The sequence below is a fragment of the Chiloscyllium punctatum genome, chromosome 33 (genome assembly GCF_047496795.1).
Source record: "Chiloscyllium punctatum isolate Juve2018m chromosome 33, sChiPun1.3, whole genome shotgun sequence".
In the NCBI taxonomy this organism is placed as follows: Eukaryota; Metazoa; Chordata; class Chondrichthyes; order Orectolobiformes; family Hemiscylliidae; genus Chiloscyllium; species Chiloscyllium punctatum.
The window spans coordinates 26539306-26555813 of NC_092771.1; positions in this window are offsets into that span (position 1 = coordinate 26539306).

Sequence of the window (16508 nt, forward strand, 5' to 3'; positions counted from 1 at the left end):
GAACATTGGAGTGCAAAATTGTGAATATAGCTGTCTCGAATCATGCGTCAGAGTATTTAGATGTTAAAATCAAGGGTAGTGGAATGGATGCACAGCACTGGCGCATGGACCCATTTCTGTTAAGGGATAGCAAATTTGTTGAGTACATCAGAAGAGAGTTCAGGGCCTTCTGGGATAACAACTCAGGTACGGCTAGTAATCCAGCAATACTTTGGTAGGCCATTAAGGCATATTTATGAGGCCTGATCATTTTGTATTCTGTGACTAGAAGGAGGCAGAGGGAGGAGCAACAACGGATGCTGGAGGCCCAGCTGCAGATAGCGGAGGAAACATATTATAATAGGCCCTCTTTGGTCAAGTTGTAGCAGGTCATGTCTCTCCAGACGGCTCTCGACCCATTGCACATACAAATGGCTAAAAAAATAGGTCTCCTTTGCTAAACAAAGACTGTTTGAATTTGGAGATAAGCCAGGTAGATATCTGGCATATTTGGCTTGGAGGAAAACAGCTTCCTGATCTATCATGTCTGTTAGGGAGAAGGCTGGTTGAAGAAGATCAATGTTAGATTTAGGGAATACTTCGCAGAGCTATATCAGTTGGAGGGAGGCGAACATGGTGCAGCGAGAATGCAGTCCTTTTTTGAGAATCTGGACCTCCTCAGTATAAACATGGAACAGGCTTCCTTATTGAATGTGCCTGTAATGGTACAGGAAGTGCAGGAAGTAATAAGGCATCTCCAGGATGGCAAAGCACCAGGGCCAGATGGATTCCCAAGTGAATTCTATAAGGAATTCATAAATGTGTTGGTGGAGCCACTTCTGGGGATGTATAGCTATTCAAATGAACAGGATTGTCCGCTGCCTTCTCTTAAGTAGGCTAATATGTCTCCCTTATTTTAAAGAAGGGGAAAGATCCTAAAGAATGTGCTTCTCATACACCAATTTCACTGTTAAATGTAGATTTTAAAATTCTATCCAAGATCTGAGGTTGGAAAAGCTCCTGCCCCATATTATAAAAGAAGATCAGACAGGTTTTGTTAAGAGCCATAGCTCCTCTAACAATATTAGATTACTTACAGTGTGGAAACAGGCCCTTTGGCCCAACAAGTCCACACCGCCCCGCCAAAGCGCAACCCACCCATACCCCCTAACCTAACACTACGGGCAATTTAGCATGGCCAATTCACTGACCTGCACATTTTTGGACTGTGGGAGGAAACCGGAGCACCCGGAGGAAACCCACGCAGACACGGGGAGAACGCGCAAACCCCACACAGTCAGTCATCTGAGGCAGGAATTGAACCCGGGTCTCTGGCGCTGTGAGGTAGCAGTGCTAACCACTGTGCCACTGTATCAGAAGGGTACTGAATATGGTGCAGGTATGCTAGCAAAGATTGATCCCGGGTTTGGTGGTCTCCCTAGATGCAGAACAGATGTTTAATCGGATAGAATGACCATATCTGGGGCCTGAGAACGCTTTGGTCTGGGGGATCCTTTGCCAGATGGGTGGCAGTATTGTATAATGATCCTAAGGCGGCAGTCATTACAAACGATGCTGTCAGATAATTTTAACATTGGGAGAGGTAGTTAACAGGGGTGTCCTCTCTCACTGCTATTATTCACCTTGGCAATTGAGCCATTAGCTGACTCTTTCAGAAGGTATCCTGAAATTGTGGCGCCAAGGGTGGGAATGCGGGAGTATAAGATCACCCTATATGCTGATGACGTCCTTTTGTTCTTGGCTTATCTGGAGAAGTCTGTTCCTTGACTGATTCAAACAATTAATTTATTTGGTGGTTTCTCGGGCTACAGGATCAACATTACAAAGTCGGGGAGCCACACTGGTGGGGGAATTAGTGGAGGTGCCTAATCTGAAGGATGGAATGCAGTTCCCGTTTAGATGGTCATCAAAGGTTTTTTTGTATTTGGGAATTTTTATTACCCCTTCCTTCCACCAGCTGTATAAAGCTAACTATGTACAACTATTGGAGAGGATAAAACAGGATTTGCAGTGGTGGGAGGGGGTTACCGTTGTCATGTTTGGGCCAAATAGCCCTGATTAAAATGAATGTTCTTCCTCACTTGTTGTACCACATGAGAATGCTCCCGTTGTTGCTACCCAGACAACAATAGTTGGCTAGGGTCCTTTATTTGGTGCCACAGATGCCCTCTAATTAAGTTTACCAAATTGCAGCTTTTGGAGGATGAGGGAGGGGTGGATTTTCTGGATTTGAAGAAATATCAAATAAGTGCTCTTAGCAAATGTTGGTGACTGGGTATGGGGGAATTCGGAGTCAATTTGGTTTGACATTGAAGCCCCGCAATCGTGATATCCTCTAGTTAATTTATTATTTATGAATAAGATGAAATCCATGACCGAGCAGTGTAAGAATCCAATCATTTTAAATACGGTGAAAGGATGGAGGATAATGAGGTAAGGCGAGGGCAATTGGTCTAAGACCTCACCGTTTCCCCATTAGTGGGAGCCCAAGGATTTAAACCTGGGGCAATGGACTCCAGCGTTAAGTTAATGGAAAATAAGGGAATCTCATGCCTAGGAGATTGTTCGAGAGGGTAGTCAGTTAAGCCAGAAACACGGATTGTCTAATAGGGACCTTCTCCGTACTTTCAGATAAGGGACTATACACAGAGGAAGACCATGCTCCTGGCTCAGTGTTACAAGTCAGACTTGGAAAAAGAAGAGTTGAAAAATGTGATGCTGCAAAAACACAGCAGGCCAGGCAGCATCCGAGGAGCAGAGAGCAGTGATTCTCCAGCCCCCCACTTTTCAACTCTGGTACTCCAGCATCTGTAGTCCTCACTTTCTGTTTGGAAAAAAAAGAGTACTCCGTTGTCTGGGTGCTCTTTCAGACAGTACTTTGTATCATTTACAGAAAGGTCGTGCCTTGGGGGATGTGGAAGGACTCTGCAGGATGTGGAATCGAGAGCTAGAAGAGGATATTTCATCAGAGGTATGGGAAGATATGTGGGGAAATGTAAGGAAATTTTCAGTATGTAACAGAGCACAGGCTATGCAATTGAAGATCTTACACAGGGCTCATATGGTGTCAGAGAGGCTCGCGAAGTTCAAGAGAGGAGTATCATCAGGGTGAGCCAAATGTAAAATTAGTATAAGCATTCTTACACACTGCTGCTGGTCCTGTTGTAAGACCCAGAGATACTGGAGTGCTATAAATAAGGGAGCTAAAGGACATCTGGGGATTTAAATTAACGTGGATACTTCTTCTGGGGTTGCCAAATTTGCCCTCTCTGGGGGAACATGGGAAGAGATTGTGTAATATTCTTACCACTGTGCGAGGAAGAACATTCTAGTGAATTGGACGTTGGTGGTGGTTTTTGGGGTGGCGTAGGCTGGTGATGGAACATCTCCCCCAAGACTACCTCACACATATGGTGCAACACAAAACGGAGCAATTTTACAAGATTTGGCGGCCCTTTTTAAATTATATAGATGCAGACTTATGAGCAATATTAATTAGGGCCGTGGCATAGCCGTGGGAGTCAGTATGGTTTCCTGTGGAGCACTGGAGGGGGAGGCTTGGGGAAAAACAATATGGGTTTTATAGCTGGTACTCCCAGGGATGGGAGCCTCAGTGGAGGGGTGATGAGTGAAATAGAATAAAGTAGTGAGCTATAATTTAAGTTACTTGAATTTAGTTTAAGTTAATATTTATTTAATTTGTTTGTAGTTTAGTTTAAGTACATACGTTTGTTCTGGTAGAATAGTAGGTCATTCATTAATAATAGTGTCGTGTTATGACTTTGTTGTACTGCCTCTGCTTTTCTGTTTTTTGGTTTTTTTGTGTTTGATGTTTTGTAAAAGATTTAAAAAGGTATTTAATAAAAATATTTATAAAAAAAAGACACATCCCTAACATTGAAGTATTTCTTCAGTACTGTAGTGTAGTGTTTGCCAAGCAAACATATTCCAAAAATTTCAGAATGGGACTTGACCCCATAACCGTTTGAGTCAGAGGAGTGTCATACCCACACAGCCACAGCTAACTTATCACTGAGTTTAAAAAAAAATCAATATTCTTTCATTTTCACAAAATCACAATTACTAGAGAATGAGACAATTTCGCCTAAAACTTCTGCATTACTGCTCTGAATGAGCAATTCACTCTGTGTTATTCTCCCGCCTTCTCTCCATAACCCTGTGCATTCTTTTTTTTCAAATAATCATCTAATTTCTTTTTGAAAGCCTCAATTGAACTTACCTCCACCACGGGTAGCATATTACCAGATATGTCCGATAGCATATACCAGACCCCAACCACTAGCTATGTGCAAAGGTTTTTTTTTATCTTTTGTAGGATTTCTGACAAATACGTTTTGGAGGAAGTCTGTGAAGCTCTTCTTTCCATATTCATCATAGTTTGAAAAAATTGCAGAAGAGTTGCCATCTCAATTTAGTATTCCAAATTCTTAATGGATTAGGGAACAAAGTACTGAGCATTCCATAAAATCTTTGACTGGAACAGCATCTGATGTAATCACAAACAATAAGGTGGTCCATCTTGCTAGGCTCAATTATGCTGAACCACCCTTCAAAAAATGCAACTTTAATGGGCATGCCTTCAAAATCCTCAAGCAGACCTTCTGTGGGGAACTGTCTTGGGCTGACCAACATCAAGGTGGTCAATACAGATGGTACAAAGACTCCCTCAAAAAAGATCCTTCTCCTGCATTGTGAAACACTTCCCTTTAATAAACACTGTGGTGATCAGCCCATGCAGAGACAAGTGCTGAAATTTGGTTCTGTATGCTTCAAGGACCATCCTCGCCAAACTTGTAGCATCCAACATGCTCAAGAAGGATGGTGGTGATGTCGATGTAGAAGATTCCCCAAGCACCAATAACAAAGATTGAAACTACCACTTCATGTGGATGTCCTTGCCGATCTCTATTTAGTCTCTTCAGTAATGGTAGGAACCACAGAAAATGATCAAGTTACTTATAGCTTGGTCACCCTTGAACAATAAGGAGGCGAAAGTGAGGACTGCAGGTGCTGGCGATTAGAGTCGAGAGCATGGTGCTGGTAAAGCACAGCAGGTCAGGCAACATTCGAGGAGCAGGAGAGTTGACGTTTCGGGCAAAAGCCCTTCATCAGAATCTCTGGCTCCTCAGATGATGCGTGTGCTTTTCCAGCACCACACTCCCAACTTGAACAATAAGGAGTTTACCACAAGGTGCATGTAATCTCATACCTCTGCTACAATTTGTACAATAAAGCCTATTCTCTAAGTGGCAAAGTGTTTATGTATGGGAAGGGGAAAGCAGGTGGCATTTGTGTTTGGAGTCACTGGTCATTTCTTTAGATCTCTGGCACACATGCTGTTGTCTCTGGTTTGCTGTATCTCAGCAGTTCACTCTCATGGTAGAAAATGCTGCCAACCAATTTCTCAAAACTATACAGCTTAATTTGATCTGAGATCTTCGATCAATATAGAACATCTGTATAAAATATCTTAAAAGGGAAAAAGGTCAGAAGTCATATGACACCAGGTTATAGTCCAACAGGTCTATTTAAATCACAAGCTTTCAGAGCACTGCTCCTTCAGGTGAGGTCAAGTGAACAACAAGTGTTCTCTTATTGACAAAGATCATTGAAACTGATCAAGGCTGAAAGGTATCAAAGTGGGCAAGTCGGCTAAGCTTAGGTCAGGCACAAGAAGCCAAGGCAATGGAAACACAATCAGCATTTTCATAATAATTGTTGCCCTGGCTTTGCTTATTAGGTGAGGAATGTCTCAGAACTCTGGTCCATTCTAAGGTCTGAGCACAAAAATCAAAGTTGTCATTGCAGTGCAATACTGAGGCAGTGCTGCATTGTCTGAAACACTGTTTTTCAGTTGACACATTAAATCCAAATCTTCACCTACCTGTTTGGGTTTTGGAGAAGAGCAGGGGAGAAGGTGGAGAGGCAGTAGAGTAATGGTGAATTCACTGGACTAGCAGTCTAGATCACAGGTTAATGCCCTGAGGACAATAAATGTGGCCTAGCTAGTGACATCCACATTGCATATCATCATTGACAATCATTCACTAACAAATATGATTGCCCATAGACATTTCATCTCACTGGTCATGGATTCTGTGAGCCCTTGTGTGGCTGATGAGTCAAATCCTAGAGCATGAACTCCTACCACACAATTGGCAGGTGTTTCAAGTCCTTGAAATTGCTGGCACTCCTTTCTCCCATGTAAACATAAGTTCTCCCTGGTGTCCTGACTCATATTTATTCCCCAGTCAACATCAGGAAAAAAAACAGATCATCTGGTCATTCTCACTTTACTATTTGGGGAGTTTGCTTTGTACAAATTGACAACCTTGTTTCCTATATTGGAACAGTGGTTACGTTTTTAAAGTATTTCATTGGCTGTGAAACTTTTTGAGACATCAAATAGTCTTGAAAGGTGCTGTATAATTGCAAGGTTTTCTTTTAATGTTTTTTCTCCATAATTAATGCAATTAGCATAGCTATTATCTATAGCTGACTGTGGTTGTTGATGCAGATTTCTGGATCAATCCATGTGAGGCCTGAATGATAGTGCTTCAAAAGATTAGCACTTATCATTCCTTCATCAATTTTTTTTCTCATTAACAGGATGTGACTCACTGTAGAGGTGTGAATCCATGAGTCCAGAAATCAGCAAAAGGTAACCATTACTCATTAACTTGCCAGGCCATGAGTAGCATAAAACCATTCAACTGTAGGGACATTACATCCACAAATAGTTCATACAACAAGCAAAGACTATTGGTTAATGATGAGAATAGGAATCCTGGTGGACTTTCAACCACTGAAAAGTCAGTCAATTGTACTGTGCTTCTCACATTCATTTACAGTGTGCACGTGTCATTGTATCCGAATATTTATTGTCTAACTTTAATTACCCTTGAGAAGGTGGTGGTGAGCCATTTTCTTGAACAGCTGCAGTCCAGTGCTGTTAGGGATGGAGAACCAGGATTTTGACCCAGTTACAGTGAAGAATGGATGATATAGCTTCAAGTCAGAATGTTGTGTAGGTGTGAAATGTGATGTTACATATCACCCTTGTCCTTCTTGGTGGTAGAGGTCACAGATTTGTTGAACGTTGTTGGAGGAAGCTTAGTGAGGTTTAACAGATGGTACTCACTGCTGCCACTTAGCATTGGGAGTGGATTTGGTGAGAAGTAAGTGTTCTGTTTTGTCCTGGGAGGTGTCAAATTTTGTGACTATGGCTGTACTCATCCAAACACATGGAAAAAATGGGTTTTGGGGAGTCAGGTAGTGTGTTACTTGGCAGATAGCTCCTAGACTCTGACCTACTCTTGTAACCACAACTTTTATATGACTGGTCCAGTTCCGCTTCTGATCAATGATAACCCCCAAGGTGTTGATTTTGGAGCATTCAGTTCTGCTCATGCTATTCATTTCCATGGGGAAATGGTGGATTCTCTCTTGCTGAAGTCAGATTTTGCCAGGCACTTATGAAGCATGAATGTGGGCACCTATTGGCGCAAGTCTCAATGTTGTCCAAGTCTTGCATGACTGCTCTGGTATATAAAAAGCCAAACTGGGATCAGCTCATGCAAGATAGGGCAGGAATCAATTCCAAAACCTTCTGGCTTTGTATGGTTCAGATGACCAAAAGCTAATCCCAGTTTGCTCTGCATTTCCACCTTTTTAACTTGTCCAGTGTGTCTTTTTAAAAAGTGTCGTGTGAGCCGGGCAGTTCTGGTGGAAGCAGTTCACTGACCTCGGTCTCTGAGCTGTTTGAATGATTGCCCCTGACATCACCTTCCAACAGTTCAGCAGATTGAATAAACACTGAGAACGAGTTTCACCTTTAACCCAGCAAATGTATTGAATACACAAACATGCAAACAACAGAGCTAACTGCCTGAGCCAAGCCTGGTAATCTCATTAAAGTCAAGCTGCACGTCAAGGACAAAAAGGAATGGTTGGTTTCAATAACATATCAGTTACCATTGACAGGAACATGTTATTGATTGACGCAATACTAAACTTATATTAAATATATAGATTAACAGTAATTGTCTGAAGGAAATTGAAATCTTAATTAAAGCTAAGGAATTCCAAGAAAATAAGGGACGATCATATATATTTATCTCTTTGCTGACTGTGGAAGCTTGTTGTGCAGAATTTGATTATTCCTAATTTCCAACAGTGACTGCCCTCCAAAGATGCATTCACTCAGCTGCAAAGTGCTGTGGAATGTCCAATTGCTATAGAAATGCAATTTTTTTTCCGGAGCATTTAGCAATCTTGGCTCTACAGTTGTAAGTGATACTTTGCAGGCATTAGTTGATGAGAGCAGGATAAGTAAAAGTTTGTGGATGCCTACCTTGGTGACTACGTAACACACTGTATACAATAGCTGGTCCTGTGATTGTGTTTGAATGAAATTCAAGACTCGTTTTGCAAGATTAAAATTCAATAGAAATCTGCAGAGTCTAACCAGCCTCAATGTTGAGGTATGAAGCTTTTGATTAACTCCCTCCCTCATTGAAATCAATACTAGTTTACCCTGAGGGAGTAAGCTAATTTCTTTTTTAAGTTGTGACTACTTGCCTTTTGTTAGGCAGTGTTGTTGAAGACCAACAGAACCTAGAAACAACTATTCAGTTTGTAGGAGAAACTTGTCACAGAGGGGAGAGCTGATGTATTAGAAATATTTGCTAGTCAATCGAACTACTTAAATGGTTAATTCCTATTACATTCCTAAATTCATACTTCAGTAAACTTGCTCATTCAAGCTATAATTTACAATTGAAAATCTCAGCATTGTCCAAAACTGTCCTGTAGTACAATGTAATTGCATAGCAAATAGCTCCTTACAGATATGGTTGTGTATCCCCCCCATAGAACATAGAAAATAGAACATAGAACATAGAACAATACAGCATAGAACAGGCCCTTCGGCCCACGATGTTGTGCCGAACTTCTAACCTAGATTAAGCACCCATCCATGTACCTATCCAAATGCCGCTTAAAGGTCGCCAATGATTCTGACTCTACCACTCCCACGGGCAGTACATTCCATGCCCCCACCACTCTCTGGGTAAAGAACCCACCCCTGACATCTCCCCTATACCTTCCACCCTTCACCTTAAATTTATGTCCCCTTGTAACACTCTGTTGTACCCGGGGAAAAAGTTTCTGACTGTCTACTCTATCTATTCTTCTGATCATCTTATAAACCTCTATCAAGTCACCCCTCATCCTTCGCCGTTCCAACGAGAAAAGGCCGAGAACTCTCAACCTATCCTCGTACGACCTATTCTCCGTTCCAGGCAACATCCTGGTAAATCTTCTCTGCACCCTCTCCAAAGCTTCCACATCTTTCCTAAAGTGAGGCGACCAGAACTGCACACAGTACTCCAACTGTGGCCTAACCAAAGTCCTGTACAGCTGCAACATCACTTCACGACTCTTGAATTCAATCCCTCTGCTAATGAACGATAATACACCATAGGCCTTCTTACAAACTCTATCCACCTGAGTGGCAACTTTCAAAGATCTATGTACATAGACCCCAAGATCCCTCTGTTCCTCCACCTGACTAAGAACCCTACCATTAACCCTGTATTCCGCATTCTTATTTGTTCTTCCAAAATGGACAACCTCACACTTGGCAGGGTTGAACTCCATCTGCCACTCCTCAGCCCAGCTCTGCATCATATCTAAGTCCCTTTGCAAGCGACAAATGCCCTCCTCACTGTCCAAAACTCCACCTATCTTCGTATCATCTGCAAATTTACTGACCCACCCTTCGACTCCCTCATCTAAGTCATTAATAAAAATTACAAACAGCAGAGGACCCAGAACTGATCCCTGCGGAACTCCACTTGTAACTGGGCTCCAGGCTGAATATTTACCATCTACCACCACTCTCTGCCTTCGACCGGTTAGCCAGTTTTCTATCCAATTGGCCAAATTTCCCTCTATCCCATGCCTCCTGACTTTCCGCATAAGCCTACCATGGGGAACCTTATCAAATGCCTTACTAAAATCCATGTACACTACATCCACTGCTCTACCCTCATCCACATGCTTGGTTAACTCCTCGAAGAATTCAATAAGACTTGTAAGGCAAGACCTACCCTTCACAAATCCGTGCTGGCTGTCCCTAATCAAGCAGTGTCTTTCCAGATACTCATAAATCCTATCCCTCAGTACCCTTTCCATTACTTTGCCTACCACAGAAGTAAGACTAACTGGCCTGTAATTCCCGGGGTTATCCCTATTCCCTTTTTTGAACAGGGGCACAACATTCGCTACTCTCCAGTCCCCTGGTACCACGCCCGTTGCCAGTGAAGACGAGAAGATCATTGCCAACGGTACTGCAATTTCCTCTCTTGCTTCCCACATAATCCTAGGATATATCCCGTCAGGCCCGGGGGACTTGTCTATCCTCAAGTTGTTCAAAATGTCCAACACATCTTCCTTCCTAACAAGTATCTCTTCTAGCTTAACAGTCCGTTTCACACACTCCTCTTCAACAATACGGTCCCTCTCGTTCGTAAATACTGAAGAGAAGTACTTGTTCAAGACCTCTCCTATCTCTTCCGACTCAATACACAGTCTCCCACTACTGTCCTTGATCGGACTTACCCTCGTTCTCGTCATTCTCAGGTTTCTCACATACGCATAAAATGCCTTGGGGCTATCCTTGATCCTATCCGCCAAGGATTTTTCATGCCCTCTCTTAGCTCTCCTAATCCCTTTCTTCAGGTCCCTTCTGGCTATCCTGTATCCCTCCACTGCTCTGTCTGAACCCTGTTTCCTCAACCTTATGTAAGCCTCCTTCTTCCTCTTTACTAGACATTCAACCTCCCTCGTCAACCAAGGCTCCCTCACACGACCATTTCTTTCCTGCCTGATAGGTACATACATATCAAGGACACGTCGTATCTGCTCCTTGAAAAAGTTCCACATTTCCACCACATCCTTCCCTGACAGCCTATGCTCCCAACGTATGCTCCTCAAATCCTGTCTTACAGCATCGTAATTTCCCTACCCCCAATTGTAAAATCTTAAGGCATATCTTTTTCCACTTGAAAGCAAGTTGGATTGAAACAGAGAAAGACTCATGAATTACTAATTTTGACTTCCTCAGAATCACTTTTTCTTCCCTTGGTTTTTTTTCCCAGAAAAAGAGACAACATTTTGAGTTCAATGTGATTCTTCTTCAGAATGGAGGAGGCTGAAAAATGATGGTAATGCTAAAGGAGGAGGAGAAGGAAGTGGAAGAGTTGGTGAAGTTGCCCAGTGAAAAAGGGGGCAAAGAGAACATTAATGGTAGTAGAGGAGAGCAAACATATGCAAACATTGGTTGGGAAGGGGAGGCAAGTGAGTATAATCAATATGGAAGACAGTGTTTATGCTCTGAAGTTGTTGAACTCAATGTTGACTCCCGAAGATTGTAAATTGCCTACATGGTTAATAAGGTACTCGTCCTCCAGCTCGCTACGAACTTCTTTGGAGCATTGCACTAGGCTTAGGGTGGCTATACTAACATGACAGCAAAATGGTGGACTGAAATGGCAAGCAACTAGAAGATCAGGGTTGTGCTTATGGGCAGAATGGAAATGTGCTCCAAAACTTGCTGCTCCCCTAGCCAAACTGTTCCAGTACCGTTATAACACTGGTATCTACCCAACAATGTGGAAAATTGCACGGGTATGTCCTGTATATAAAAAGCAGGACAACTCCAACCAGGCCAATTCCCATCCCATCAGTCTAGCGATGGAAGGTATCACCTACAGTGCTAGCAAGCAACACCTGCTCAGCAATAACCTGCTCAGTCATGCCCAGTTTGGGTTCCACCAGGGTCACTCAGCTCCTATGCTCATTGCAGCCTTTGTTCAAACATGGACAAAAGAGCTGAATTGTAGAGGTGAGGTGAGGGTGACAGTCCTTGACATCAAGGCTGCATTCAACTGAGTGTAGCATCAAGGAGCCATAGCAAAACTGGGATTAATGGGTATCAGGGACCAACTCTCCGCTGGTTGGAGTCATACCTGGCACATGGTCATGGTTGTTGGAGGTCAGTTATCTCAGCTCCAGGGTATCACATCAGTTCCTCAGGGTAGTGTCCTAGGCCCAACCATCTTCAGTGGCTTTATCAATGACCTTCTTTCCATCATAAGGTCAGAAGTGGGGATATTGGCCAATGGTTGCACAATGTTCAACACTATTCGGACTCCTCCCATACTGAAGCAGTCCATGTTCAAAAGCAACATGATCTGGACAATATCCAGGCTTGAGCTGACAAGTGGCAAATAACAATTGTGCCACACAAATGCCAGGCTATGATCATTACCAATAAGAGACAACCTAACCACTGCCCCTTGACATTCAATGACATTACCACTACTGAATCCCCCGCTAGACTCAACTAGACTCACTCAATGAACATATTGGCTGCAAGAGCAGGTCAGAGGCTAGGAATACTGCGGTACGTAACTCACCTCCTGATCTTGAAAGCCTGTCCACCATCCACAAGGCACGTCAGAAAAGTGATAGAATATTCCCCACTTGCCTGGATGAGTGCAGTTCCAACAGCACTCAAGAAGCTTGATACCATCCAGGACAAAGCAGCTGGCTTGATTGACACTACATCCATAAGCATCTATTCCCTCCACCACTGACACACAGGAGCAGCAATGTGTACTATCTACAAGGTGCACCGCAGAAATTCACCAAAGATCCTCAGGTAGCACCTGACAAACCCATGATCACTTCCAACTGGAAGGACAAGGGCAGCAGATATATGGGAACACCACCACCTGCAACTTCTGCTGCATGCCGCTCACCATCCTGACTTGGAAATATGTCACAGTTCCTTCATTGTTGCTTGGACAAAATCCTGGAATGCCCTCCCTAATGGCATTGTGGGTCAACCCACAGCAGGTGGACTGCAGCGGTTCAAGTTGGCAGCTCATTACCACCTTCTCAAGGACAACTAGAGATGGACAATAAATGCTGGCCAGCCAGCAACACCAACATCCCACAAATGAGTTAAAAAAAACTCAAAGAATTGACCTCCACAGCCTTCTGCAGCAATGTGATTCACCATGTTGTGGCTGGAGAAATTCCTCTCCATGTCAGTTCTGAAGTTCCCCCTTCACTCCGAGGGTGTGCCCTCAAATCCAAGTCTCTCCTACTAGTGGAAAAATCTTCTCCACACTTTCTCTATCTTGGGATTTCAGTATTCTCTAAGTTTCAAGGCGACTGCCCCCTCATCCTTCTGAATTCCTTCGATTACAGACCCAGACGTACCTCAACTGTACCACATATGACAAGCCTATCATTCCTGATCATTCTTGTGAACTCCTCAGGACTCCCTCCAAGGCCAGCATATCTTTCTTTAGATATAGAACGCAAAACTTCTCACTGTATTCCAAATGTAGTCTGACCGGAGCCTAATCCCATAAAACCCACAGCTGTACATTCCTGCTCTTGTATTCTATAATACTGGTCCTCAGATGCAAAAACCACAGGAACACATACAGCTGCCTACTGAACTCTAATACTGTAATTTCTGGCTGTTTTACACTCTACTGCAACACTTCTGACAGAAGTGTCATTTAATCTTCCCTTAGACTTTGTAGTAAACTGCAGGTTTAATGTTAGAAAACAGATTTTTCTGTGGAGTTAAAATAAACGAGGAACTATGCAGAAACAATGAAAACATAAAAACATGCACTCAAATCATTCCAGTCTATTTACCCCTCTAACACTCTCATTATATTTTGTTTCTTAAAGGCTGTGGTTCATTTCAAGCTGCTCCTTGCTGTAGCTACCACCAGGCCCCTGTCACTTCATCCACATAGAGTCATAGTGATTTATAGCATGGAAACAGACCATTCAGTCCAACCCATCCGTGCTGACCAGGTATTTCAACTCAATCTAGTCCCACCTGCCAGCACCCGGCCCATTTCCCTCCAAGCCCTTCCTGTTCATACACCCATCCAGATGCCTTTTAAATGTTGTAATTATACTAGCCTCCATCACTTCCTCTGGCAACTCATTCCATTGACATACCACCCTCTGTGTGAAAAAGTTGCTTCTTAGGTCTCTTTAATATTTTTCCCCTCTCACCCTAAACCTATGCCCTCTAGTTCTGGACACCCCCAACCCATGGAAATGACTTTGTCTATTTATCCTATCCATGTCCCTCATGATTTTATAAACCTCTCTAAGGTCACCCCTCAGCCTTCGACAGTCCAGGGAAAACAGCCCCAGCCTGTTCAGCCTCTCCCTGTAGCTCAAACCCTCCAACCCTGGCAACATTCTTGTAAATCTTTTCTGAACCCTTTCAAGTTTCACAGCATCCTTCCAATAGAAAAGAGACCAGAATTTGATCAACCTTCATGTGAAAGCCTAAATATTGAGGAATATTTGACTAGGAGGACCATCATATATATTCATTCAAGATGGCCAGCATTTATTGCCCATCCCTAGTTGCCCAGAGGACAGTTGTGAGTCAATCACTTTGCTGTGGTTCCAGAGTCACATGTCGGCCAGACCAGGTAAGGATGGCAGATTTCCTTCCCTAAGGACATGAGTAAATCCAGATGGGGCTTTCCTGACAATCATCAATGATTACATGGTCATCATTAGACCCTTAATTTCAGATTCTGTTTTGAGTTCACATTCCATCATCTGCTATGCCTGGATTTGAACCTGGTCCCAAGAACCTTAGCTGAGTTTCTGGATTAATAGTCCAGCAATAATATGACTGGGCCATTGCCTCCCCTAAATGAATCTAATTTCAAGACATGTAGTATAGTTCATATTTTACAAAAAAGATACATGCTGATTAGGTCAGCATTTATTGCTCATCCCTACTCTCTCTGAATAAATTAGTGGTGAGCTTCCACCTCAATTGCAGCTTAGGATTGATTTAACACATAGGAGGCTGGAGGGCAAGTATTCTCACGGAACAGATATAAGACCACATGATTGATGAAAGCATACAAGCCTTTCAAAAACTATTATTTCAGCAGATTCATTCTGTGATTGCCCATATTGCTGCCAATATGATGCACTGGAGTACATCTGACTATATGCTTTTCCTGGGGTTCTGATCCTGTGACGTGTCCGTTTAACTTGTGCAATTCTGTTTTAAAATACAGATTATCTAATTGTGCTGGAAGTGAACTCGTCACTTAACATGGAGACAAGAACTGACTCTCTAATGCTGTGCTGAAAGTCACATGAGCTTTTGCTGTTGTCTTGCAGAATAGAGTGTTCATGATATGATATTAAAATGCACAGGGGCCTGGGTTCAAGCCACAACTGAAATTTGAAAACTATCTTCAGGTCCACCCCAATTAACAACACTTTCAAGGAGCTAAATGAGTAGTCAGTTGGAGGTGAGATGTTTACTGCTATCATGATGAATCATAGAATCCTTACATGTGGAAACAGGCCATTTGACTCAACAAGTCCACATTGACCTGCTGAAGAGTAATCCACCCAGACCCATACTCCAACCTATTACTCGACATTTACCCCTGACTAAAGCATCTAACCTACACATCCCTGAACACTATGGGGCATTTTAGCATGGCCAATTCACCTGACCTGCTCATCTTTGGACTGTGGGAGGAAACCAGAGTACCTGGAAGAAACCCACACAGACATGGGGAGAATGTACAAACTCCACACAGTCACCTGAGACTGGAATCGAACCCAGATCCCTGGCACTGTGAGGCAGCAGTGCTAACCACTGAACCATTGTGCTGCCGCATCATTACCCTATGAGATTAGCAACATGCCATCTGGGAATGTTATCTTCAAGCTTAATTTAGATATTTTCTCATCAATCTGTTCAGAGATGTTATTTACAACTCTGAAGCAGTTGGGAGTTGAAAGAAGGTCTCCTGGCACAGAGGCAAGCACATTACTACTGTACCACAGGAGCCCCATTAAACTTTATTTATTTATTTAAATCAATCTGTTCAGAGATATTATGATACATTTCTGAAATAAGTGGGACTTGAACCCAAGCCTCATGACTCAGAGGTAGCAATACTACCACTGCATCACAAGAATCTTGTCCTCAAGCTTAGTTTTTAACTACATGGAATCACATTTAATTTGTTTTCAATGCTTAGCTTACTATCATTTTTTAAATTTAACCTATTTTTCTAAACAACGTGTTTAGAGATGTTATTACATGTCTCTGGAGAAGGTGGACTTAAACCCAGGACTCCACAAGAGGTCCTTTTTTTCTTTGGGTCTCTTTATGGATATTTTTAACTAAACTGTTCAGATATGTTATCACACGGAACAGTTGTGACTTGAGCCCAGGCCACTGTGCATTTTAATATCATATTGTGAACACTCTAATCTGCAAGACAACAGTAAGATCACACATGGTTGCCATCTGCATTTCAGCACTGCATTAGAGAGTCAAATCTTGCCTCTATGCAACATGTGCAGCATTTACTTCCAGTACAATTAGG